Genomic DNA, 27524 nt, shown 5'->3' with positions numbered 1-27524 from the left:
TCGTCTAATGACACTTTTAAGGGACCTATTTGATTACTCAAGATTCCGTTCAATACTGACTTTATTTACTGCAACCTTAGCAAGGGCTTCAAGTTTATAATGTTCCTGCAGGCCAATGTGAGAAGTAATCCACAACATTTTTATAGTTACCCTCTTGCTAAGTATGTTTATATGTATCTATGTCTGGCTCCTGAGACAAGCACGTTATTACTTGATTGAAAACTGTTTATTGCCAGTAGTGAAGGAAGGGAGTCGGAAATAATTTAGTTGTCTTTTTTAGTTGTCTTTTCAGTGTTTTTAATAATTGCGAGTATTGCTTGCAATACTACCAGTATTGCTACCAACTCGGCTTGCATTGTGGATACCCAGTTACTAATTCTTATATTCCTTTGAATTGTAGTGCCATCGGGCTGATGAGCAATAACAGCACTTCCTGCCCTCCCTTTAGCTGTACTGAGAGATCCGTCAGTGTATATGATCTATGCGATGTTGTTTTTACCACAGGTGTGTATGTGAATGGCTGGTTTGGTCAATAAATATACCACAGGTGCTGGTGTGGTCAATATATACCACAGGTGTGTGAGTAGCTGCTATGGACAATATATATACCACAGATGCATGCGTGGCTGGTGTGGTCAATATATACCACTGGTGCGTGTGTGGTTGGTGTGGTCAATATATACCACAGGTGTGTGTGTAGCTGCTATGGACTATATACCACAGGTGCGTGCGTGGCTGGTGTGGTCAATATATACCAGTGGTGCGTGTGTGGTTGGTGTGGTCAATATATACCACAGGTGTGTGTATGACTGGTGTGGTCAATATATATCATAAGTGTGTGTGTGTAGCTGGTATGAACAGTATATACCACAGGTGCTAGTGTGGTCAATATATACCACAGGTCCATGTGGGCTGGTATGGACAATATATACCACTGGTGCGTGTGTGGCTGGTGTGGTCAATACATGCCACAGGTGCGTGCGTGGCTGGAGTGACCAAAATATGCCACAGGTGCGTGTGTGGCTGGTGTGGTCAATATATGCCACAGGTGCGTGCGTGGCTGGTGTGGTCAATATATGCCACAGGTGCGTGCGTGGCTGGTGTGGTCAATATATGCCACAGGTGCGTGCGTGGCTGGTGTGGTCAATATATGCCACAGGTGCGTGCGTGGCTGGTGTGGTCAATATATGCCACAGGTGCGTGGCTGGTGTGGTCAATACATGCCACAGGTGCGTGCGTGGCTGGAGTGGCCAATATATACCGCTGCTCAGCCAGCCTTCACTCACTCCTTCACTGTTAGCCGCGCCTGTAACTCCAGCCTCCGGTACTCATTCAATCCTCAGGTGACTACGGTGTTACTGGCCATCTCGTAGCTGGTTCTGCTTCAGGTGACCCTTGAGCCTCGACTCGTCCTTCAGCTGGGACTGCTTCAGGTGGCCCTTGAGGTCATACTTGAAGTGTCGCTACTCATGGAAAACAAATTTGGTGGTTCTTGGACATCAGCGCAATATCAAAAACAAGGTAATTACCTCAGTTATTGCGTTAAATATAATGTTTATTTGAGAATACAGACGAATGTTTGGGAATATTAAGGAATTATACAGCTCAGTCATACAGGGAGGAATGCATGCAGAAAATGCAGATATATATATATATATATATATATATATATATATATATATATATATATATATATATATATATATATATATATATATATATATATATATATATATATATATATATATATATATATATATATATATATATGCAATTGACGATCACAAAACACTGATCATTTTATGCGGAAAATCCACAGAGAAATATGAAAGGAAGTGAACGTTTCGGCCTGGGCCTGTTAAAGCCTTTGTCAACACCAGACTGACTAGAGGAGAGAGAGAGAGAGGATACAGGCCGACACCTGGAACCTGAGTAACCTATCTCTAGGGAAAGAATTAACCGGAGACAGGTATAGCTTAGCTTAGAATGGTCATAGAGGAAAAATTTCCCATTGATTTTTCATTAAAAATTCACCAAATTCTTTGTGGATTTTCAGTATATATATATATATATATATATATATATATATATATATATATACATATATATATATATATATATATATATATATATATATATATATATATATATATATATATATATATATATATATATATATATATATATATATACGGAAAATCCACAAAGAATTTAGATATATATATATATATATATATATATATATATATATATATATATATATATATATATATATATATATATATATATATATATATATATATAAAAAAGGGAAGGGGGTGGTAGGAGAAAAGCACACAGAAACTGTATTGGAGGGGACCCACATTCCCTCCAATGCGTTATGTGTGGTTTCCTCCGAGGCTATGGGTCCCCCTTCTTCCAGCCAGAGGTGGTACTCTGACAATTTTATTTAAAAAATATATATATATATATATATATATATATATATATATATATATATATATCTGACCTCGTCAGAGATATTTTACCTGCAACCCTGAGAGATTCAGCAGGAATACACGATCCTGCGTTCACTGAATGTTCAAATCAGTGGAATGTTCTTGCAGCCCCAGCAACCATTATAGAGCCAACAAAACAACACAAACAGTCCGGCTGGGACCACCCTCTAGTGGAAAAAGTAGCTGATGCCATGCTAAGCGTCGCAACATCAGACAAGGAGAAAGCCCGCCTCAGAGCAGTGCATAACCCCCATGCAGGAGACTTCCTCCTGGCAGTACCAATGTCAGCAATGGGCACGCGCCTAGATCCAGAATCCCTTCGTGTAGCAGTGGCCCTCCGCCTTGGTGCCCCAATTCACACTGAATACAAGTGTATTTGCAACAGGGTGGAAGCAGACCAATACGGACTGCATGGGTTGCATTGCGGAAGTACAAAGGGCTGGCATGCAAGACACAACGAGGTCAATGACATCATCAAGAGAAGCCTCGTCTCGGCTGCGTGCCCAGCGGAGAGAGAACCTCGCATCCTAGGGGTCCAAAACCCGGATTTCCCCGCACTTCGCCCTGATGGCATCACCATATACTCATGGAAGGAGGGTAGACAGTTGGTGTGGGACTACACATGTGTATCCACCCTGGCTGACACCTATGTACACTTCGGAGCTGATCAAGCAGGTGGGGCGGCCAACCACAGGGAAACAGCATAATCACTCAAGTACAGGCGACTGGAAGGTCATTATCTCTTTGTTCCCATAGCGTCTGAGACGCATGGCCCCTGGGGCAAGAGTGCCTTGGGATTTCTCAAGGAATTGGGTTCCAAGCTCATTGACGTCACCAGAGACCCAAGGGCTTCCAGTTTTTTATTTCAGCGTCTCAGTGTGGCGATCCAGAGGGGAAATGCTTGCTGCGTCCTCGGTTCCTGTCCAGAAGCGGACGAGCTTCAAGAGATCCATAACCTTTAGGCATTTGTCTTGTATGTTTTGTAACCTTTAAATACACAATAAAGGAAAAAAACAAAAAAAAAAAGGGAAGGGGGTGGTAGGAGAAAAACACACAGAAACTATATTTGGAGGGGACCTACATTCCCTCCAATGCGTTATGCGTGGTTTCCTCCGAGGCTATGGGTCCCCCTTCTTCCAGCCAGAGGTATATATATATTATATATATATATATATATATATATATATATATATATATATATATATATATATATATATATATATATATATATATATATATATATATATATATATATATATATATATATATATATATATATATACAGCAATCTCCGTGGTGTAGTGGTAAGACACTCGCCTGGCGTTTCGCGAGCGCTATGTCATGGGTTCGTATCCTGGCCGGGGAGGATTTACTGGGCGCAAATCCTTAAGTGTAGCCTCTGTTTAGCGCAACAGTAAAATGTGTACTTGGATGAAAAAACGATTCTTCGCGGCAGGGGATCGTATTCCAGGGACCATAGGATTAAGGACTTGCCCGAAACGATACGCGTACTAGTGGCTGTACAAGAATGTAACAACTCTTGTATATATCTCAAAAAAAAAAAAAAAAAAAAAATTATATATATATATATATATATTATATATATTATATATATATATATATATATATATATATATATATATATATATATATATATATATATATATATATATATATATATATATATATATATAATGTCGTACCTAGCAGCCAGAACGCACTTCTCAGCCTACTATGCAAGGCCCAATTTGCCTAATAAGCCAAGTTTTCATGATTTAATTGTTTTTCCGACTACCTAACCTACCTAACCTAACCTAACCTAACTTTTTCGGCTACCTAACCTAACCTAACCTATAAAGATAGGTTAGGTTAGGTTAGGTAGGGTTGGTTAGGTTCGGTCATATAATTACGTTAATTTTAACTCTAATAAAAAAAAAATTACATCATACATAATGAAATGGGTAGCTTTATCATTTCATAAGAAAAAAATTAGAGAAAATATATTAATTCATGAAAACTTGGCTTATTAGGCAAATCGGGCCTTGCATAGTAGGCTGAGAAGTGCGTTCAGGCTACTAGGTACGACATACATATATATATATATATATATATATATATATATATATATATATATATATATATATATATATATATATATATATATATATATATATATATATATATATATATATATATATATATAAATGCAGTATTGTAGCATTGTTACAACTGCTAATTTTCTTAATGATATTTTCCATTCTATATAAATAATGTGCTGATGTTGAATGTGCTGTCTTGAGGAGGAAGAAAAACTAAATCTCCTAACCCTTCCGTTTTATTTCTTTGAAGATTATTTACCACTAAGACATTTTCAGGAATATATGGTATGGTCACTGCAAACACTACAGCTACCACTACAAAATGTAAAGACATGGAAATTTATGTGTGGGTCCTCACCCTTCACTTAAGTAGTCCTTAATCACAGACAGCTAGACGATGAATCACGAGAACGTGGATGAATAAAATTTGACCAAACCACACACCAGAGGATTAAGAAATGACGACGTTTCGGTCCGTCCTGGACTTGATAATGGTCCAGGACGGACCGAAACGTCGTCGTTTCTTCATCCTCTAGTGTGTGGTTGGGTCATCTCTGAGAGCTAAGATAAATAGGACGAGGTGATTGCTGCCTCATTTCAGGTAATGGTTGTCTAGTGCGTCTGCTCTCTTCCTTCTGGATCAAAGACGGGCTATTAAATAATTGTGTGCTCGATGTATGTAAAAACATTCAAATAAATTCAACATTGAGCAAGCAATTGTTTGATGGCTGTCTTTTGAGCCAGAGGGGAGGGGAGGAAAACCCTCACTAATAAATTCCTGTTTCCATTTACTAGTCAGGGTACATACATAAACTTAATCTTAGCATACATGTGCTTCTTAAGGAATACGTATCAAGCACATACTCCTTAAGATGTCATATTTATGAGCTCTTTATGCCAGGAGCCGACTGTGGTGACAATTATGCTGTGTGTGTGTGTGTGTGTGTGTGTGTGTGTGTGTGTGTGTGTGTGTGTGTGTGTGTGTGTGTGTGTGTGTGTGTGTGTGTGTACTCACCTATTTGTGCTTGCCGGGGTTGAGCTTTGGCTCTTTGGTCCCGCCTCTCAACTGTCAATCAACTGGTGCACAGATTCCTGAGCCTACTGGGCTCTATCATATCTACATTTAAAACTGTGTATGGAGTCAGCCTCCACCACATCACTGCCTAATGCATTCCATCCGTTAACTACTCTGACACTGAAAAAGTTCCTTCTAACGTCTCTGTGGCTCATGTGGGTACTCAGTTTCCACCTGTGTCCCCTTGTTCGCATCCCACCAGTGTTGAATAGTTTATCCTTGTTTACCCGGTCGATTCCCCTGAGGATTTTTGTAGGTTGTGATCATGTCTCCCCTTACTCTTCTGTCTTCCAGTATCGTAAGGTGCATTTTCCGCAGCCTTTCCTCGTAACTCATGCCTCTTAGTTCTGGATCTAGTCTAAGGCATACCTTTGGACTTTTTCCAGCTTCGTCTTGTGCTTGACAAGGTACGGGCTCCATGCTGGGGCCGCATACTCCAGGATTGGTCTTACATAAGTGGTGTACAAGATTCTGAATGATTCCTTACACAGGTTCCTGAACGCTGTTCTGATGTTAGCCAGCCTCGCATATGCCGCAGACGTTATTCTTTTTATGTGGGCTTCAGGAGACAGGTTTGGTGTGATATCAACTCCTAAATCTTTCTCTCTGTCCGTTTCATTAAGTACTTCATCTCCTATTCTGTATCCTGTGTCTGGCCTCCAGGTTCCTCTGCCTAGTTTCATTACTTTGCATTTACTCGGGTTGAACTTCAACAGCCATTTGTTGAACCATTCACTCAGTTTGTCTAGGTCATCTTGTAGCCTCCTACTATCATCCTCTGTTTCAATCCTCCTCGTAATTTTTGCATCATCAGGAAACATTGAGAGAAACGAGTCTATACCCTCTGGGAGATCATTTACATATATCAGAACCGGTATAGGTCCAAGGACTGGCCCCTGCGGGACTCTACTTGTAACGTCTCGTTAATCTGAGACCTCACCCCTCACACTGACTCGTTGTCTCCTGTTGCTTAGGTACTCCTTTATCCATTGGAGTACCTTCCCTTTCATTCCAGCCTGCATCTCCAGCTTTTTCACTAGCCTCTTGTGTGGTACTGTATCAAAGGCTTTCTGGGAATCCAAAAATGTGTGTGTGTGTGTGTGTGTGTGTGTGTGTGTGTGTGTGTGTGTGTGTGTGTGTGTGTGTGTGTGTGTGTGTGTGTGTGTGTGTGTGTGTGTTTTTGCGTGTGTGTGTGTGTGTGTGTGTGTGTGTGTGTGTGTGTGTGTGTGTGTGTGTGTGTGTTTGTTTGTGTGTGTGTGTGTGTGTGTGTGTGTGTGTGTGTGTGTGGGTGTGTGCGTGTGTGTGTACTCACCTAGTTGTGTTTGCGGGGGTTGAGCTCTGACTCTTTGGTCCCGCCTCTCAACCGTCAATCAACAGGTGTACAGATTCCTGAGCCTATTGGGCTCTATCATATCTACACTCGAAACTGTGTATGGAGTCAGCCTCCACCACATCACTTCCTAGTGCATTCCATTTGTCAACCACTCTGACACTAAAAAAGTTCTTTCTAATATCTCTGTGGCTCATTTGGGCACTCAGTTTCCACCCGTGTCCCCTTGTGCGTGAGCCCCTTGTGTTAAATAGCCTGTCTTTATCTACCCTATCAATTCCCTTCAGAATCTTGAATGTGGTGATAATGTCCCCCCTAACTCTTCTGTCTTCCAGCGAAGTGAGGTTTAATTTCCGTAGTCTCTCCTCGTAGCTCATACCTCTCAGCTCGGGTACTAGTCTGGTGGCAAACCTTTGAACATTTTCCAGTTTAGTCTTATCCTTGACTAGATATGGACTCCATGCTGGGGCTGCATACTCCAGGATTTGCCTGACATATGTGGTATACAAAGTTCTGAACGATTCTTTACGCAAGTTTCTAAAGGCCGTTCTTATGTTAGCCAACCTGGCATATGCTGCTGATGTTATCCTCTTGATATGAGCTTCAGGGGACAGGTCTGGCGTGATATCAACCCCCCAGGTCTTTCTCTCTCTCTGAATCTTGAAGTATTTCATCTCCCAAATGATACCTGTATCTGGTCTCCTGCTTCCTACCCCAATCTTCATTACATTATATTTGCTTGGGTTAAACTCTAACAGCCATTTGTTCGACCATTCCTGCAGCTTGTCCAGGTCTTCTTGAAGCCTCAAGCTGTCCTCCTCTGTCTTAATCCTTCTCATAATTTTGGCGTCGTCAGCAAACATTGAGAGGAATGTGTCTATACCCTCTGGGAGATTTACGTATATCAGAAACAGGATAGGTCCAAGCACAGAGCCCTGTGGGACTCTACTGGTGACCTCATGCCATTCTGAGTTCTCACCCCTCACTGTAACTCTGCCTCCTGTTTCTTAGGTACTCCCTTATCCGCTGGAGCGCCCTACCAGTTACTCCTGCCTGTTTCTCCAGCTTATGCATCAACCTTTTATGGGGTACTGTGTCAAAGGCTTTCCGACAGTCCAAAAAAATGCAGTCCGCCCATCCTTCTCTTTCTTGCTTAATCTTTGTCACCTGATCGTAGAATTCTATTAAGCCTGTAAGGCAAGATTTACCCTCCCTGAACCCATGTTGATGGGTTGTCACAAAGTCTCTTCTCCCCAGATGTGTTACTAGGTTTTTTCTCACAATCTTCTCCATCACCTTGCATGGTATACAAGCTAAGGACACTCGCCTGTAGTTCAGTGCCTCTGGTCTGTCACCCTTTTTGTATATTGGGACTACATTAGCAGTCTTCCATATTTCTGGTAGGTCTCCCGTTTCCAGTGACCTACTATGGAGAGTGGCAAGCAAAGTGCTCCTGCACACTCTTTCAATACCCATGGTAAGATTCCGTCTGGCCCAACAGCCTTTCTCACATCCAGCTCCAATACGTGCTTCTTGACCTCATCTCTTGTAATTTCGAACCTTTCCAAGGTTACCTGGTTTGCTGCCACCTCTCCTAGTGCTGTGACATCTCCCTGTTCTATTGTAAAGACCTCCTGGAGCCTTTTGTTGAGTTCTTTACACACCTCTTTGTCATTCTCTGTGTACCTGTCCTCGCCCACCCTAAATTTCATCACCTGTTCTTATACTGTTGTCTTCCTCCTGATGTGACTGTGTAGTAGCTTTGGTTCGGTCTGGGCTTTATTAGCTATATCATTTTCATACCTTTTCTCAGCTGCTCTTCTCACACTAACATACTCGTTCCTGGTTCTCTGGTATCTCTCTCTACTTTCTGGTGTTCTGTTATTACGGAAGTTCCTCCATGCCCTTTTGTTCAGCTCCTTTGCTATCATACATTCCCTATTAAACCACGGATTCTTCCTTTGCTTCTCTGTTTTTATCCTGTCGGGCTGGGACAAACCTGCTTACAGCCTCCTGTCATTTTTGGGTGACATAGTCCATCATGTCTTGTACGGATTTGGTTCCGAGTTCTGTGTCCCAATGTATATCTCATAGGAATTTATTCATGTCCTCATAGTTTCCTTTTCGGTATGCCAGCCCTTTGTTTCCCAGTTCTTTTTGGGGGTGATAATTCCTAGCTCAACCAGGTACTCAAAGCTCAATACACTATTATCACTCATTCCCAAGGGGGCTTCCAACTTAACTTCCCTTATATCCGACTCATTTAGGGTAAATATCAGATCAAACAAGGCTGGTTCATCTTCTTCTCTCATTCTTGTCGGTCCCTTGACGTGTTGACTTAGAAAGTTTCTTGTTGCCACATCCAGCAGCTTAGCTATCCATGTGTCTGGACCTCCATGTGGATCTCTGTTCCCTCAATCTATCTTCCCATGGTTGAAGTCTCCCATTGAAGACAATGTGTGTGTGTGTGTGTGTGTGTGTGTGTGTGTGTGTGTGTGTGTGTGTGTGTGTGTGTGTGTGTGTGTGTGTTGTGTTGTGTTGTGTTGTGTTGTGTGGTGTTGTGTTGTGTTGGGGAGGGGAAGGATGGAAACACCTACGATTACTTGGGTAATATGTAGACAGGTGCTGATGTATATTTATAATAACTCTTGGAGAATGGCCAAGGCTCGCTTTTAAAGCCCTTTTGGACTACTGTTAAGAGTTACGATATAAAGTACTGAATGCAACTGATAATTGATGAAAACTATTAAGTCTCAATACAACAAGCATGTGACTGCTCCCGGGTCTCCCCCCCTCCCCCCGCCTCCCTTCCATACTGAAAATAAGTCACAATAACGTTGCTAAAAAGGTTACGTCCCTCCCACGAGTCTGAAAATAAATTAATTGACGACGTTTATCTCCGGTCGGGACCTTTATCAAGTCTTGTAATGGATAAAGCTTGAAGCTTGAAAATATCCATAGAGAGGGTAAGCAGGGGATGGTAGAGGCAAGGGAAGGATTTAGGAAAACATGAAAGAGGGTTGGGAGGTTAGGTGGAGAGTGGGATGGACAGGATAGCGTGTGTGTGTGTGTGTGTGTGTGTGTGTGTGTGTGTGTGTGTGTGTGTGTGTGTGTGTGTGTGTGTGTGTGTGTGTGTGTGTGTGTGTGTGTGTGTGTGTGTGTGAGTGTGTGTGTGTGTGTGAGTGATTATGGAGTGATATGAGTTGATATGTGAAATGATGGCCGAGGTAAGACTGCACTCATCGATGACGGTTATTTTTTCTCTCTCTTTTATGATTTTGATGAATGATTGCTGGCTTCCAATAGCAGCGAGCTGTTGCTGCAGCACACCAGGAGGAGAGAAGATGCCACGTGAGGACAGGGTTCCAGTCTTGCAACCGTACCGGGAAAGCAGTGCTGTGGTGACTTGCAGACAAGTGGTTGGTAGAGAAGATTGTAGTTGATGTTCACAATGATTTTCTCCTGGTTGGTAGAGTTAATTGTGCCAGATGTTGACTTCTTAGTTCATAGTTCGTGCATGCTAAGTGTACAATGGATCATGAGGATCCCATTCTTCATCACGTGGTAGGTTAAGTATTTGGGCCTTGGGGTAATTCCTGTTGTGGATGTACCACCTGACTTTCTGTTGTAGTGACATCCTCCTTGTTCTGTGGGACTGATCTTGTATATCATAGTTAGTAGTGTTATATACTCTAAAGAGATCGTCACGATTTGGTAGGTAGGTGATCTTCATGTTGTATAGCTGTGTTGCTGAGAGGTTGTTGAGGTGTCTGTTGAACGGTTCTGTCTTTATTAGGGTGTGGAGACTGTCAGTCGGAAGTCTGTTGGCGAGTGTCACGCCTTCTACAAATCTTAGTGCTCTATTTTGAACCCTTTGATGTTTCAGCATATTTGACTATTTTGTAAGAGCAAGCGTGGTGTATGGCTATTCCAAGAGGTGGTCGAATACGCATTCTGCATAGATGTAGCTTCACATGTTGCGGAGCTTGCCTGAATCGGTACAGCCGTGTTAGATATGCTTTGGCCGTGGCTATTTTCATATTAATATGCTCACTGGAATTCAACAGTCTCGATATTACATAGCTCAGGATTGTAGTGGCGGTCTGAACCTGTATTAACGTGCCACCAATGTTGATGACCCCGAGTGATGAGCCCAGCAGCCAACCGAACAGAGTTGTATCTTGTTAGGGTTTGTTAACGATTTCCAGTTTTGTTCCCAACTGGCTGGGCTGTTAGTCCCGCTTTCGTCTTCCTTATGACTGCATCGTGTTTAGGTTCTTGGCCAGCAGGCATCGACGACACTACATGAATGACATCGTCCGCAAATTAAGTTATAATAGTGTCATTATAAATGGGGAGTAGCAAATCATTTACAATGAGACTGAAGAGGAGTGGGCTGATGCACGATCCCTGAGGAACTCCTGCTGACAAGGGTAAAGACTTCAGCTTCCTTGTTGTTAAACATTGGAATTATTGTTTTATTGTTTAGAATTTTTTTTTTAATAATCTTAGGAGGGTCCGTTGTGATGTGATATGGACTGCAGCTTGAAGAGCACACCATTACGCCATAAACTGTCAAAGGCCTTGTTGACATCTCTGGTTGTTATTAAAGTTGTCTGGCGCTGTTTTCTTATACTGTCTGCTGCGTCATAAAATATATTGATGGCATATTACGTTGATCTGTGTTTCTTAAAACCAAACTGTTTTCAGTACACCGGTGGTGGTATTCCATGTAGTAGTTAATTCGATTTGAAAGTATTTTCTGAAGGCATTTTTCTGTCGACTCCAACATGGAGATAGGTCTATAGTTTCTGGGGACATGTCTGTTTTTCCCTGGCTTCGGGATAATGATCATTTTGGCAGTTTTAAATTCCCGCGGGAAGTGGCTTGGGAAGAGTATGGCGTTGAAGACATTGAGCTGGGACGGTAGGTAGTTGAGCGGTAAAATCTTCAGTTGGTTGGCTGTTATTCCTGATAAGCCTGGCGTTTTGTTCCTCGTTTTCTTCAATACTTTTGTCAGCTCCAGCAAGGTGATGGGTCGGGGGATCGGGTGGTCAGCGTCGTGGTGTGCGGTGTCCACTAGAGGCCTGCTAGACAGGTTCTTTACATTTTCAGCAACCCATTGGTCGACTGTACGGTGGTTGTCATTGTTAATTTGGCTGTTGTTTTTGTAAAGACTTCCTCCCAAGCTAATCCCATGAGATTAGCCTGCAGCTGTGCATCTTCCACTCTGGTGGTCATTACCTCGTTGTTGTCATCAGTATATGTATAGCTGAGGTGCGACAGATGATGATGATGATGATGAAGATTAAGCCACCCAAAAGGTGGCACGGGCATGAATAGCCCGTAAGTGGTGGCCATTTTAAGCCATTACCAGTATCAAGAGCTGATACTGGAGATCTGTGGAATTGCGAATGCACCCTGCATGATGGGAGATGTCTCCCTTGTGAATGTGTTAAGATGAAGATGAAGCCACCCAATAGGTGGCACGGGCATGAATTGGTAAGTGGTGGCCCTTTTGAGCCATCACCAGTATCAATAGATGATACTGGAGATCTGTGGAGGTGCGACTGCACCCAGCGTGACGGGAGATGTCTCCCCTGTTTTAAACAGATGAAGAAGATGAAGATGAAGCCACCCAAAAGATGGCACGGGCATGAATAGCTCGTAAGTGGTGGCCCTTTCGAGCCATCACCAGTATCAAGAGCTGATACTGGAGATCTGTGGAGGTGCAAGTGCACTCAGCGTGACGGGAGATGTCTCCCATAAATGTGTCCAAGATGACGATTAAACCATCGAAAAGGTGGCACGGGCATGAATAGCCCGTAAGTGGTGGCCCTTTTGAGCCATTACCAGTATCAAGAGCTGATACTGGAGATCTGTGGAGGTGCAACTGCACCCTGCGTGACGGGAGATGTCTCCCGGACCAAGTGGTGACCAAATGGTGGTGCGACAGTGGCGTCTTTGACGATCCTAGGAGTTGTCTGATCTTTCCCCAGAATCTGGCAGGGTTCTCTCCTGTACTGGTTAGCTTGGTTAACTAGTGTACCCTAAATATGACGTTTGTGTAGGAGCATGAGGCCTAATACATCACGTTTCAGGGCCTGAATAATTTGGAGAGATGGCTGGCCTGTGTGTAGGCGCCTCACACATTCTTGTTGGTAATGCCTCATTTTATCATTGATCTCTCTGGTCGGTTTGTATTGCTGAATTATTCTGGCGTTAGTTGGGTTACAATTGGCCACAGTGGCTTCAGTGATGCGAGCATGTATGGAGGCAATTACTGCGTCAATGTCCTGAACCGGTTGATTGTTAAGATCAGCAATTGGATGAGTGCCAAGGAACTCCATATATGAGCGAAGGCGAAGCGTCTTTAATTTGGGTCTGGGGCGTCCCAAAATTCAAAAGGGAGATGCTTGGAGGTGGAGCATAACAGATATGTGATCTGATCCCACATCATTACCTGGGAGAATTCTACTGTGAAAGATATTGTATTCATCATTTTTCAGTATCAAATCAGGTTTTCCTTGGTGGTTACTTACGTAGGTTTTGAAGTAAGGACCCAAGAAAGTTGAGTTCCTTGCAGTCATGAGGATATATTGAAGTCGACCTTTGATATCATCTCATCTGTTGGTGTCATTGAAAAATGTTGCATGGTGTGGATTAAAGTCCCCAGCAAGGATCGTTTGGGACATTTCTGTTGAGTACCTTGTGATTAACTCTCGAAGGGATGGAGTGCTGGCCTGGGAAGATGTAGGGAGTTAAAATAACAAGTTGGCCAAAGTTTGTGACTATTTCCACTGTTAGGGCATTTTCTTCTTTGAGGTAGATTTTTGTGAAGGAGCAGCTCAGTGTAATGAGCACCGCAACACCTTTATTCTGCCCAGAGTTCCTTTCAATAGTCGTGTATCCATAGAGTTTGATGGATAAAGGGTGGGTGAGAAAGTAAATCTATAAGGAAAGTATGAGATGAAAGATGAGAGAGCGAGATGTAAAATGGGAGTGAGATGAAATATGAGAGAGTGATATGAAAAATGAGAAAGAGATATGAGTGTAAAATGAAATCTGATAATGAGAAAATAAGTTTAGAACCATGCAGTGACTTGAACGAGCGTTCTGATAAAGGCGATTAAGTTAAAGAAAATGGGGAAAGGTAAGAAGTAAAGGTTTAGGTATAGAAAAGGGATGACGTATAATTAATTTTTTTAATTGTCAGGGGAAAGCGCCAAGCCATTACAACTTTATAGCACTGGGAAGGGGTCAGGATAAGGATCTGGGATGGTACAGGGAAAAGGAATGGCGTCCAACCACCTTGATTGTCGGGGATTGAACGCCGACCTGCATGAAGCGAGAGCGTCGCTCTACCGTCAGTTAAAGTGGCTCTAGGGCTGACATATAGAAATAAAATAAAGTATAGGAATAGGTTTGAAGTATAATGAAAGGTTTGAAGTATCCGAACAAGGAAAAAGTATGTGGATAACATAGAAATATAAGAAAAAAAGTTAAAAATAACTAAAAAAGGTCGAAGTGAAGGAAAAAAGGCAGAAGTGAAGGAACGAGGTTGAAGTATAGATAAAGAAAACAACAGAAGGCCAAAAGGCAAAGAGAATGAGCAGAAATAGAGACAAAAAGATAGCAGCATAAGAAATACAAAAAGGAAAGAGAGGCTAAAGCTAAGTCGGATCACGTTTGCTAAAAAAGGTCCGAGCATTTAGTATGCAAAGAGCGTAAGTGAACAGCAATAAAGACAGGGCAAAGGTGCATGCTGGGCGTGTGTACATTTCTTTTTGTAGGGATATTCCTGTGCGGGCCCTAAGCCTCTGGCTGGCCCACTAATTCATACTTGTTTCTTGTTTCTGTTATACTTAGGCTGTGTATGAGTGTTTGACTCGTATGTTGGCTTCAGTTAGATTATGGCCAATGTGGGAACCGACCTGATTTATATTTATTTAATTTATATGAATTTATATAGAATTTATATTTACTTTAATTTATATATTTCGATAGCAATTGTATGTTGTTAAGTGGACTGCATTTCTGCACTATTTCTCACAAATCTTTCCTTACACATTAGGGGGGTTTATATTAAATTTATATATATGCAATCAAACTACAGTATTAACCACATATATTAGTAAATAAATTGGAGGTGCCTTATCTTATTGTACAGCAGGCTTAGTCCACCAGGTATAACTGGGATGTAGACACCAAATTATCCTCGTGTGAGGCTAGCTTCCTACACCCCAAGTAACTGATGTACCAAGTCCTGCTTCCTCTTCTTGTTCCTCTCAAAGGGCACTAGCTATAAAGCTGGAATCCTAATATATGACAGCTATATCAGAGAAAACACTGTATATTAAATAATAAGGACCAAGGCTTAATTACCTGTATTAAGAGGCTAGTTCACATCCTAACCGGTTAGCCCTTATCTACCTAATATTAACTGGCCAGAAATGATTAGATTAACGGGTTTCGGTAGAACACTTCCCTTGTTTATGTTGACAGAGTGTTGATGATGATGGTAGAACACTTTGATCTCCATAACACTTCGTCCAAGAGAAATTATAGGAGCTGAATTTGCTCCCCTGCGCCTCTGGCCTTAACAAACAATGGCTGACCACTCCCCCACTACTGACGCCTTGGCTCTCCTTGTCCAATGTCAATAAGTGATAGAAGGGTCACATTTACTTTATTTTGATACTGATAATTAAGTTAACTCAAATGAGATGTTTTTTATGATATTAAAAGTCCAAAGACTAATGTATTTAAGAATAATTCCCAACTGAAAAGCTGGTGAATTTATAATACTATGTGGCAATGATATCCCATTTTCTATTGACGGAAAATTCCACTACAAGCTACATTTTCTATGGGTAACTTGTGTATACAAGACAGCAGCAATATTATCTGCATGTAACACGGGTGGGGGGTTCGTTCTTATTTAATACTTCTTTTACCTTCACCCCCCTCCCCCCCCCGTCCATATTCTTTATTCCCTTACTCAACCAATGGAACCCCAGAGCTATACTTGAGCCCACCCCACGCCACGTGGTCTTAAGCCGCTTGACCGGATTAAGATTCTACAACCGTTATGACGTGAAATAGACTTCTAGCAAAACTCAAGAATCACATTGTGCTGCCACCACCAGACCATTACCACTGAGCAATGACCGAGGTCTGGATCGATCATGCTAATCAATAAACCTTGGGGCTTGATCCCCCTAGTAATATATAGGAGGGTTGAATTTTACGTTAAGTGCGGAATTATTAGAAATCAAAGGGACAATGAATTCTTACTTGGTGTTAGAATCTGCGGCCCAACTTAACTCGGCCTCGTGGGGAGCCACGTGGTCCGGACATGTAAATAACATTACATAAAATGGAGATTAATAAAAAGACAATTTACTAGCTAAATGGTTTATTCAAAACTAAACAAAATCTAAATCAAAACACTCCCTGACTGAACACTCCCTACATTGAAAACAGGCAATGAGATGCACTAATTCCCTAAACCAAACTCTTAGCAACTCTACCTTTTAGGTGACCAGCTCGGTGTACTTGTCTAGGGGCAAGTGGGTCGAAGGTCACCTGCCGGGGCCGCTCCTAGTTCCACACTGTCTACCCAAGTCGCTCTGTCCTACACAGCAGCAAGCTGGGGTATCCCTACGCCTGGCTTTACTATATTACTGGTAGGGGTTTAAGTTTAACAACTAATCTCTGTTGTACTGACCAACCCAGATTGGTTGAATTCTTTTAACTGAAGTTAATTACACAAGCATCTTAGGGCAGAGCTATTTCTGCTTACAAAATGGCTATTTGACCTTTGTGAAATACCCAAAATATGGAGCTTTGGTGACCCTTGTGACCTCAGGTCGCCCAAATGATTCCGCGGCTTAGACTAGTCCCGCTCGTGACGTCATTGATGGTGACTTACTCATTATGCTGACAATAAGGATACTCTAGATACTATAAACAGGAATACTATACAATTGGAATGAAGACTAATTTCTCTAAATTACTGAATAATGTGGAAAAATTAATTATACGTTGCTGTGATACAAAGGCGCCAGTTATTTTAACCGCCAATCCCCCCAGGGGATGCTCCCGTGCTCTCAGGTCCCTACACGTGGTTCCACTTTCCACTCTCCCATGCGTAGATAGAACATACTGGATCATTCCTACAACGACTAGTTTGTTACATGCCTGTTGAATGTAATATTATTAAATGGTGTCGGGTTTTCTGACAGCCAATGTGTTTAAAAAAAATTTTCGCTCTGTTGAATCTTAGTTGAAATCTTATTTAGCTTGTAACACTGTACTGTGTTAGATAATGTTCCAGTGGTCTGTCGGGGGTTTCTCCACAGTGCTGTCATGTTGTGCACAAGATGACTTCTGTGAAGAGTAGAAGCAGGAAAGATTATTTTAGAATAAGACCAATCATTAGGATGGGTCTCTAACATGACTGAAGAGAATTGTTTGTGTCTGTAGACTTAAAACTTCTTTTGTGTTTCTTAAGTCTGTCATTAAGTGTACGGCCAGTTTCCCCCAAAGTGTTGGAGATGGCAAGACGAACAGGAAATAAACAACAGCAGTATAGGAAACAGGAGCGGCAGTGAATCAGATTACTACGAAGTGTGTTAGTTTGTTGAAAAATAAGTTTTACATCATGAGGACGAAGGATATCAGTGAGATCTTTGAGTGCAAGTATGAAGGGGATGAACATCACAGTGTTATTAGTGTTTGGAAACACGTTTAGGATGAAAAAAATATGTTTTAGCCTGAAAATAGGCACAGTTGATAAAACTTGATTGATAATTAACGCGAGAGAAGACTTATAAAGAAGAGAAATTTCATAATCAAGAGACTGAGGTTTAATGATGCGTAAGGTTCGAAGAAAGAGGGAGACGAGACTACTTTTCTTACCAGAAGGCGGATGGTAGGAAAAGAAATGAATGACCATGCCTCTGTGCGTAGCTTTGCCGTAGACAGAGAAAGAGAAGCCAGACACACAGTTATGATGTACATCCTTTGCTAGATGCACAGCATGTACATCTAGCAAAGGAATTGGGTAATTAACTTCCAATACAACTTTGAAATTGATAGTAGCAACCAGATTGTTAAGAGAGGAATGGAAATACTGAAAAAGACTTGAGTCTTGAGGCCTCAGAGCAAAAATATCAGAATAGCAAAGCCAGAGAAAGCGACAAGTATCAGTAGTGGGAAGAATAATAAGAGAGAGAGAAAGAGAATCCATAGCGGCACCCAAGTTCCAGAGAAATATTCAGTGGTGGAAGAAAAGAAGCTAGTGAACACAGAGTCTGGTGAGATTGAGGAAGACGTCAGTAGGAAGCGAGAGGTTCCTACTGACGAAGAAAGCACTCAGTCTCAGAATGCAATGCAATGCTGTAGCTCAAACGAATCCACTTCGTTGTTTTCGAGTAAACTTTGAAAGTGTACAGGTTAAACTGTGGGATTAATAATAAAAACTTATTAAATGGTAATAATTATAAACAACTTAATGAAAAATCGCGGGGGGGGGGGGTTGTTATAAATGACGACATTTTTAAAAGGCTGCACTTGCCTTTTGCTGTTAAGATTTCGCGAAATTCATAGGAAGAGAAGGGAATTATCTGGGAAAGCACCAAGCCATTACGGCTATACAACACTTGGAAGGGTCGGGACAAAGATTTGGGATAGGGATGGGGGGGGGGAGGAAGGAATGGTGCCCAACCACTAATTAGGAGTTAAATTGAAGTTTGTGATATTATAATGTGTAAAAGTCGTTAGCGAGAATATTCAGCTTTCACCTTAATTGAAATGTAAGTGTCAACAACTTGGCATTTGCCTCATAAATTGAGCAATTTGCTAGCCTGGTAACGCTCTAAATGATTGACATCACTGCAGTAGACGGAATAATGATCTCATATTCCCTTGCCTCATTACCAGCTCTAAATATATTTCAATCAAAATGTATCTTGCGTGTATCTGGAGCCAGAAATGGTTATATTTTTATATAGGCAAAAAAAAATAAAGTCGCCAGTGTGAAAATGTTGTTGCTGGTCTCACACACAAGGTTGCTAGAACATATAGAAAATGATGCCAAACTTACAGCAAATAACAACAAATTGATGTAATTTTAGGTTATCAAACTAATTTCTAAAAAGAATCATTAATTCAAAACTCTTAAATGATTCAGAAGAAATCAAGAGAGTGCAAACCAGGAACATGCAGATATATTATCTCTCACAATGAATCTTGTCAAAACACTTGTTTGAAGAAAGTAACAAATTCTCAAGATTGACAAAGATTTTCACAGCTGGAACACGACTTGTCTGCATGTGTCTCTGGTCCTTCAGCTTGTATGGGGATCTAGATGTCATTCAATGTTTAAGTTTGTGAACAAAGACAGGCACACACACTACAACATTAACAAATGTACAAAGTTAAAGTTTAGCCTTTTAATATAAGACAAAATCTAACAATTCATGAATTAGCAAATCATCATATTGCAAATTTTAAGGTGTTCAGAAATTCTTGCACTTCATTTATATCTCGCTTGTTATGGATGATGCGAAAATATATGTAATCAAAATATTAAATATCAGCTATGCAGACCACATTCGTAAACAGTAGAACTCATATTGTCCTGCATTATCCAAGGTTCAACTAATTTTTTTAACATTTGTAATGTTAAATATTATTGTAGAGTGTACATTAAACTATCTCTCACATGAGTAGGAGAGTTTTACTCTCTTACTATTCTGAGTATTGTCACAAAATACCAATCATTAGATGAGTATGGTGTGCACAATAAAGTTTCAGTCATGGAGGGAGGTAATTATTAGGGGAAAGCGACTAGCCATCACAACTATATAGAACTTAGAAGGGGTCAGCAGAAGGAGTTGGGATGGGACGGGGAAAGGGAATGGTGCCCAACTACTTGAACGGTCGGAAATTGAACGCCGACCTGCATGAAGCAAGACCGTCACTATACCGTCCAGCCCAAGTGGTCATAGAATGAGTATTGTGTGCACAATAAACTACCATAGGATGAGTATAGGGGACAAAAATTATCACTCACATGATATGTATGGATACTCAATAAACTACCACTTACGGGATGAGTATGGGATGCACAACTACCACTCACAGGATGAGTATTGGGTGCACAACTACTACTCAGGGGATGAGTATGGGATGCACAACTACCACTCATAGGATAAGTATGGGGTACACAACTACCATTCATAAATAGAGTATAGGGTGCACAACTATTACTACTCACAGGATGAGTATTGGGTGCACAACTACCACTCCCAGGAAGAGTATGGGGTGCACAACTACCACTCACAGGAAGAGTATGGGGTGCACAACTACCACTCACAGGATTATTGTTTTTTTTTTGCAGAGATATTCCTGCGCGGGCCCTAAGCCTCTGGCTGGTCCACTAAGTGTTGCTTGTTTCTGTTTTACTTGGGCGGAGTATGAGTATTTATGACTCATATGGTCGCTTCAGTAAGATTTTGCCATATGGGTTTAACAACTTCTTCTGCTCTGTTGAATCTAAGTTGAAATGTTAATGGGTTTGTAACTGTGCACTGTGTTAGATAATGTTCCAATGGTCTGTCGGGCATTTCTCCGCAGTGCTGACATTTCCTCTCATCTTACTCACAGGACAAGATCTTGTAGATCTGAGGCAAAGTGAAATCGACACCAGTAATTCCATCTATCATTCTATCTTGCAAGAGGAGCCACACATCTATGGTTCATCCAATAAAATCAGCAGACTTCTAGATGTTACTGCTGCTCGGCTTAGACTCGGTTACAATTATCTCCGGGAATTCTCATTATCTGCCGATGTAGATCTGACCAAATGTAAACTGTGTCAACAAAATTATTCGCACACCCTCCGTCACTATGTGATGGAGTGCGAAAAGATACGTGAATTCAGAGACAATTCTATAACCAATGCACCAACGATGTGTCAATATTTTATTAAAAATAATCTGCTACCAGAAATGTTAGCCAAATATCCCCAGTTTGCTAACTCTAGGTAGTAGCTAAGAGTGATTGTAACCTATCCACCGCTGCCCACTGGATGGGGGGCGGTGTGCCGGAAAAACATATCAAGTGTGACACTAACTCCCCACATATGTCAGTTGCTTAATTTAGAAAGTGTACTTGTGCTCGATCTCGAACCCATTGATGATGTGACGATGTTATGATCTCAGCCGGCAGGAGAAACGAGTCTCCCTCCTTGAGAGTTATTCAGCAAGCCTGACCTGATTAGAAGGTCTAGCAAATATTGAGGTGATAACCCATATGTAAAAGAGTTGCTTGGATATATATATAACAATTTAAGATTATGGGCAATGAAGAAGAAAACAGATAAATGACTGGCTAGGAGATGTGGACATTTTGCTGGAGGCGTGAGGCTCGCTTCCGGAGGACCTTGACCTCACTTGAGGCCAGACATCGCAGGGGAAAAGCCGCGCTCCGTTGAGCTCCCGTCAGAAGGGAACCCCTAGTGATATATCTCGAAGAGAAGAGAAGTGTGCAGACGTACCGGCTGTGGAATCGAGCTGGGAACGTTGTGGTCTCAAGTCCTGGTCGACGAGCAGATATTAAATCGCCCAGAGGCATTATTGTGGGCCGTGGAAGCGCCGTGACCAGACGCCGTCAGAGGGAGAAGCGCCCTCGACCAGTTAATCTGTGGTAAGCACGATATACGCCAGTTCATAGTGATTGCTTGTAGTTGGTCGTGTGCCCAGCGACAGTAGCAATGTTTATTTATAAGTTAGACATGTTTTAATAAGGCAGAAAGCCTGAAATAGGAGAGTGAAGAGGGAGGAACACGGAGCGACGTCCGTCCCCTCTGAGCTCTGACAGACGACTGAGGGAGCCCGGCTCCTGACGGAGGAAGACCCTCCCAGCGAGTGAGGACCGCCGCCAGGCGAGGTGGAGTATGGACCTGCCCAAAACGGGGGAGTCCACTCTCACTGTATGTAGAGGACAGATAGAGGTTTGAGGCAAGCATATTGTGTGGTTATTTTTGTTTATGTGTTAAAGGGGAACATTTTATTGGAGTGTCGATAGGTTGCAGGTTTGTCTTTGGGGAAGAAGTTGCTGAGAACTTCGAAGCCAGCCTAGATGAAGTAATTGATGAGACTCCAAGGTAGTGGAGGCGAGGACCTCGAGCTGTGAGGAGAAACAATGAAGAGGAGTGTCACGTGCTTCTGTAGAGATGGTGAAGCACCATAGTTGCTCGAGGAAACTTCATGGTGTAGCAGCCAAGAGAGCTGTGGAGGAACCTAGCAGAAGGGTGAAGCACCGTAGTTGCTCAAGGAAACTTCATGATAGCAGCCTGGAGGAGCTGCAGAGGATCCTGGTAGTGAAGCCCGGAAGAACCTAAGGATATTAGGGTAGTGAACTTCCAGAGGTGGAAGGGGAAGTTCTGGTGGATTACTTGTAGGGAGTTGATAGTGTTTGGTTGTCATTAGCGTGCAAGACGCAGTGAGAGGTGAGTGACTGTTTGCATTCTTATGTCAAGGAGTGTTTTAAACTGAAGTTTAGAGTTACAGTCGTAGGCTGGATTACCTACAGATGTATGCGTTCCAGGACTGACAGTGATCGATTGATCATTGTTGTGTATCAATGAACATTTATACTGATATATGTTATTGCATTCAAATGCTGATTTTCTATATATATATATATTATCTTGCTGATGGTGCAACAGTGTATGTAGACTTGGTCAACTTGAGGTGGTTGATAGTATCAGGTGGTGAACCAGGAGATAGGATACCACTTGATAAGCTGATAATAGAGTTCTGATGGTGTTGGAGTGCAACCTGATTGTGATATTATAGAGTATAGGATTCATTATTATTATATGTGTGTATGTATCGTGTATGTGCTTTGTCCAGTAAATGTATCCCAATTTGCTGGTGTTTGCCCTTGTCCTAGTGAGGCTTCCCAGGAGGTAGTAAAGAAGGAGAGAGAGAGAGAAAGAACCAAGAACCACTGCCGTGGACAGGGTAAAAGGTAATACTAATAAGTCAAAAGGGGATTGAGGGGATCACATCTGATAAGGAGAGATTGGGGAGTCACAGCGGCTCGAGTGGGTGTGTGCACGTGACAACGAGGCTAAGTGTTGGAGCCGCATCCCCTAAACGTGTGACGCTGAGCCCCTCTCCAAGAGCCAGAAGTGCCAAGGGTGATTTCCTAGTATAAGCACTCTACCGAGTTGTGGGTTGGGTTGTCCATAGAGAAGGATCAACGACGACAACACCAACCAACCCACAGACTATAATAGACGACTTATACTGAATTTTGTAACTAGCTCATCAAGATTGTAAGTTGCTTAGCTAAATGAATTGTGGGGTTCAGTCCCTGAGCCCATTATGTGCCTCTGTAACCCTTTCCACTACCGCCCACCAGATGGGTATGGGGTGCATAATAAATTAACTAAACTAAACTGAGTAAGGGGTACACATCTACAACTCACAGGATGAGTATGGGGTGCACAACTACTGCTCACAGGATGAGAATGGGGTGCACAACTACCACTCACAGGATGAGTATTGGGTGCACAACTACCCCTCACAAGATGAGTATTGGGTGCACAACTACCACTCACAGGATGAGTATGGGGTGCACAATTAAGCATCTGTATATGGCCAGCTTCCGTTTACTTAAGCTCTCCTGCTCAGTGTCTAAGAAGTGAGTAGTCGCGTCTCACCCGGAGAATGATACGAGAATCTGGAGGGAGATTAACACGGAAAAAAGACTCTCTATCACTTCAAGACGATCTAAATATGGTCTTGAAATGGTCAAAAGACAGGCAGATGCTGTTTAATGCTGACAAATGTAAGGTTTTGAGGCTAGGTAATGATGATAGAGTTACATGATACGAGCTAGATGGTGTTGAGATTGTGAAGTCGGATTGCAAAAGGGACCTGGGAGTTACGATTAGTAAGAATTTAAAACCAAAAATCAATGTATAAATGTTAGTAATAAGGCAAATAACAAAGAGGATAACAGTAGGGTATTAAAAGTATCAACACAAAATATTACACGAAACAATGGGTATAATAGACACATTGTGTATAATACACAATGGGTGTAAATTGTATAAGTTTAGATTTAGGAAAGACCTGAGTAAATACTGGTTCGGTTGTTGATTTGTGGAACCAATTACCACTTAACATAAAGAAGTAGGATCCCTTGATTGTTTTAAGCCCAAATAAAACATATATATGAATCAGATTTGTGGTTATAAATAGGAGCTACCTCGTATGAGCCAATAGGCCTTCTGCAGTTACGTTCATCTTAAGTTCTTATGAGGGTCTCGGGTTCGACTATCCCGGTAGATTCAATTACGTTTGAGCAACATTTTCTTTCTCCTCAGCTGATGAACAAGTTTCCAACTTTTTCTTAAGGAATATATCCACACAATCAATTTGATATTTGCAACAATTTGCGGAGCAACTGATGACCAAATGTCTGACAAAAGAGAGTTGATTAGATATGCTGGATGAATAATTGCTGTCAGTCAAATGGAAGGGAAGGGATTTTTCAGGGGGAAGACGCAAAGCCATTAAGACTATATAGCACTTGGAAAGGATAAGGATAAAGATTTGGGATTGGATGGAGGAAGGAATGGTGCCCAACCACCTGGACCGTCGGAGATTGAACGCCGACTGTACACATCTGGACGTCAGGTCATACAGAAGAAAACAACGTCTGTGGGGAATGAACACCTAAGATACGTCTTCAACACTTTTTATATACATAATTTTGCTTGTCAAAGGTCTGTATTTCGTTGGTTTTATAGTTCGCATCTCTACAAGCTGGGACATTGACGGCTAAATAACTTTACTTTCGACCATTTTTCAGGACAACCAAATTAATTCATAATAAAATAATTCTTGTCTTGCCTTTAAGTCTCTGACAGCAACATTGATAAGTGGGTGCTTTAAGTATATAATGTAATATGTTCCAGAGGCTTTCCAGAATACTGATTTTTTTTGCCTATTAACTTTTTGCCTAATAACTGTGTAGGATGAGTCCAGAGAGTTAAAAGCAATATCACCACAAGTAGTAGGAGTAATCTTGACGATGTATTAAACACTACATATTACTACAAAATATACAATAAATCATCAAATATATTTAAAATGTGAACTTAAAAATGTTTTGTTAACAAAAACATTTGTGAGCGGCGATGTAACTCCCGGATAACCAACAGACACATAAGTTATTATTTTTAATGTATTCCAATATTAGTGAAATATAAGTATACAAATCTAATACCAAAGAACATCATTCTAGAGTATTTGGAATTTCAGCAATAAAATTATTTTGCAAAAGTTGCATTTAAATGTTTATAGTTGAAATTAATATATAATTCGGCACAGAGATGGAGAGAAGACGGCCAGGCGGCTGTACTGACCTCAACGACCGCGCTGCCATCGTCAGGAGGTGGGCGAGTGGCCAGAGCGTCCGCTTGATTGCTCGAGACGTGGGCAGCAGCATAACGACGGTGCGGAGGTGGATACGGAGGTGGCAACAAGAGGGCACCTTGTGTACCAAGCCTCGTAGTGGTAGACCTCGTAGAGTAAACAAGACATACCATAAGACAACAGAATATCTTTCTACAGAGAACTCCATCGACACATACCGCAAGACCTTCCCTCTAAAACCACACTTCCTGAGGGCTTGTTATTGTCAAGCTGCGTCCTGTACTATCTGCATGCGAACCATTGACATAATGGTTTACATTTGCTCGGCTTTACAGCAAAATATTTCCCCACCTATATCCAGGAGACAGTTAGATGATTGCCCACCAATGTCTTCTATATAATAATAAACAAAGCTCGAAACTAAAGTCTTATTAACTGTTAGTGTGTATGTTCAGACAAAGATCATTGCCATCCAAAACACATCTTCACAACATGAATGAAATACATGAAAAATTGGCTTCTTGTAAGGCAGAAATGGTCACCTGTGATCACCAGCTCTGGCTTCATGAGAGATATTGGAAATATACATAAGGCGAACAAGACACATCTCGACCAGTATACACTGATGATTGTAGTAGGGATGACAGTCCTTGAGAACTTTTTTTTTTTTTTAGCCCCGGAAAATAGACAGCCCACTGAAAGATTTTTTTTTTTTTTGAGTTGGGCGCAGAAAATAGACACGCCAGCGGAACTTTCTTTTTCGACGCTGGAAAGTAAACATGCCAGCAGAACTTATTTTTTGGCCAGGAAAAATAGATGCTTCATCGGAACTTTTTTTTTTTGTCCCGGAAAATAGACAGCGTATGAGCCCCTTTTTCAGAGTTTTATTCTAACACATCCATTTAAGACTAAATTATTTCTATATTCATATAATCATACAAGTTTGTTAAGAAAAAATCTGGGGAAAAGTCCACTCCCTTCTTACTAAAAATAAACTCTACGGTAAATATTTGTTTGTTTTCCAAATCGTTCAATTGGCCTTAAAGAGTTCTTATGGGGGAAAATTCATGACCGGATATCACTCATACATTGTTTAAAGAGTTCTTATAGGAGAAATTCACAATATTTCAGAGTTCAGTTTTATGAAAATATTTCAGAGTTCATATGATCACAGAAGTTTATTTACGAGTTAAGTTTACGTAACTTAACTTACATAACCTATTCTAACTTAATGTATCATACCTAACTTAACCTATCTTACATAACCAAACTTAACCTAACTCAACTAACGTTAACCTACCTAACCTAACATAACATAACTTACCTAACCTAGTTAGGTAAGCATAGTTAGAACCCTAAATTAATCTAACCTAACTTAATCCTACCTTACTAAACTTAACTTACATAACCTAACTTAACTAACCTAACCTAACTTAATTAACCTAACCTACCCCCTAACCTAACTTAACTAACCTAACTTACCTAACCAAACCTATCCTAACTTAACGTAACTTAACTAACGTAACTTAACTAACCTATCCTAACCTAACTTAACTCACCTAACCTAACCTAACTTAAATAACCTATCCTAGCTTATTTAACCTAACCTAACTTAACTAACCTATCCTAGCATAATTAACCTAACCTAACTTTCATAACCTAACCTAACCTAATGTAACTTATCTAACCTAACTTAATATAACTCACCTATCCTAAAATAACTAACCTATCATGACCTAACCAAACTTACCTAACCTAACCTAACATAACTTTCATAACCTAACCTAACCTAACTTAGCATAACTTTGTTTTCTTATATGAATTCATTTATTTTAGTAATAATAATAATTTAAGTACAGTAGTAAAGAGTCAGATCTACTAAAACTTGAGACTGAGAAAATTAAAAAAGCAAGAGAGGGAGGGAGCGAGAGAGAGAGAGAGGAGTGATGAAGGGAGAGAGAGCGAATGAGGGAAAGAGAAGGAGGAGGAAAGATGGAGGAAGATAGAAAGAAAAGGGTGAGAGAAGGAGGAAGAGAAACTAAGATAAATGAAATATAA

At 41.2% G+C, this 27524-nt stretch overlaps 1 long non-coding RNA gene across 1 annotated transcript in view; it reads left to right on the top strand.

Moving 5' to 3' along the window:
- The first annotated feature begins 1307 nt into the window (after positions 1 to 1307).
- The window catches only part of LOC138357160 (uncharacterized), a 93193-nt gene continuing 66976 nt past the window's right edge, over positions 1308 to 27524 (top strand). Inside the window, exon 1 of the long non-coding RNA XR_011224837.1 lies at positions 1308 to 1521. This is a non-coding gene — a long non-coding RNA (uncharacterized lncRNA). The remainder of the gene's footprint in view (positions 1522 to 27524) is intronic.

Source organism: Procambarus clarkii, chromosome 76, assembly GCF_040958095.1.
Source record: "Procambarus clarkii isolate CNS0578487 chromosome 76, FALCON_Pclarkii_2.0, whole genome shotgun sequence".
Classification (NCBI taxonomy): domain Eukaryota; kingdom Metazoa; phylum Arthropoda; class Malacostraca; order Decapoda; family Cambaridae; genus Procambarus; species Procambarus clarkii.
This window is presented reverse-complemented; position numbering and strand designations above follow the sequence as displayed.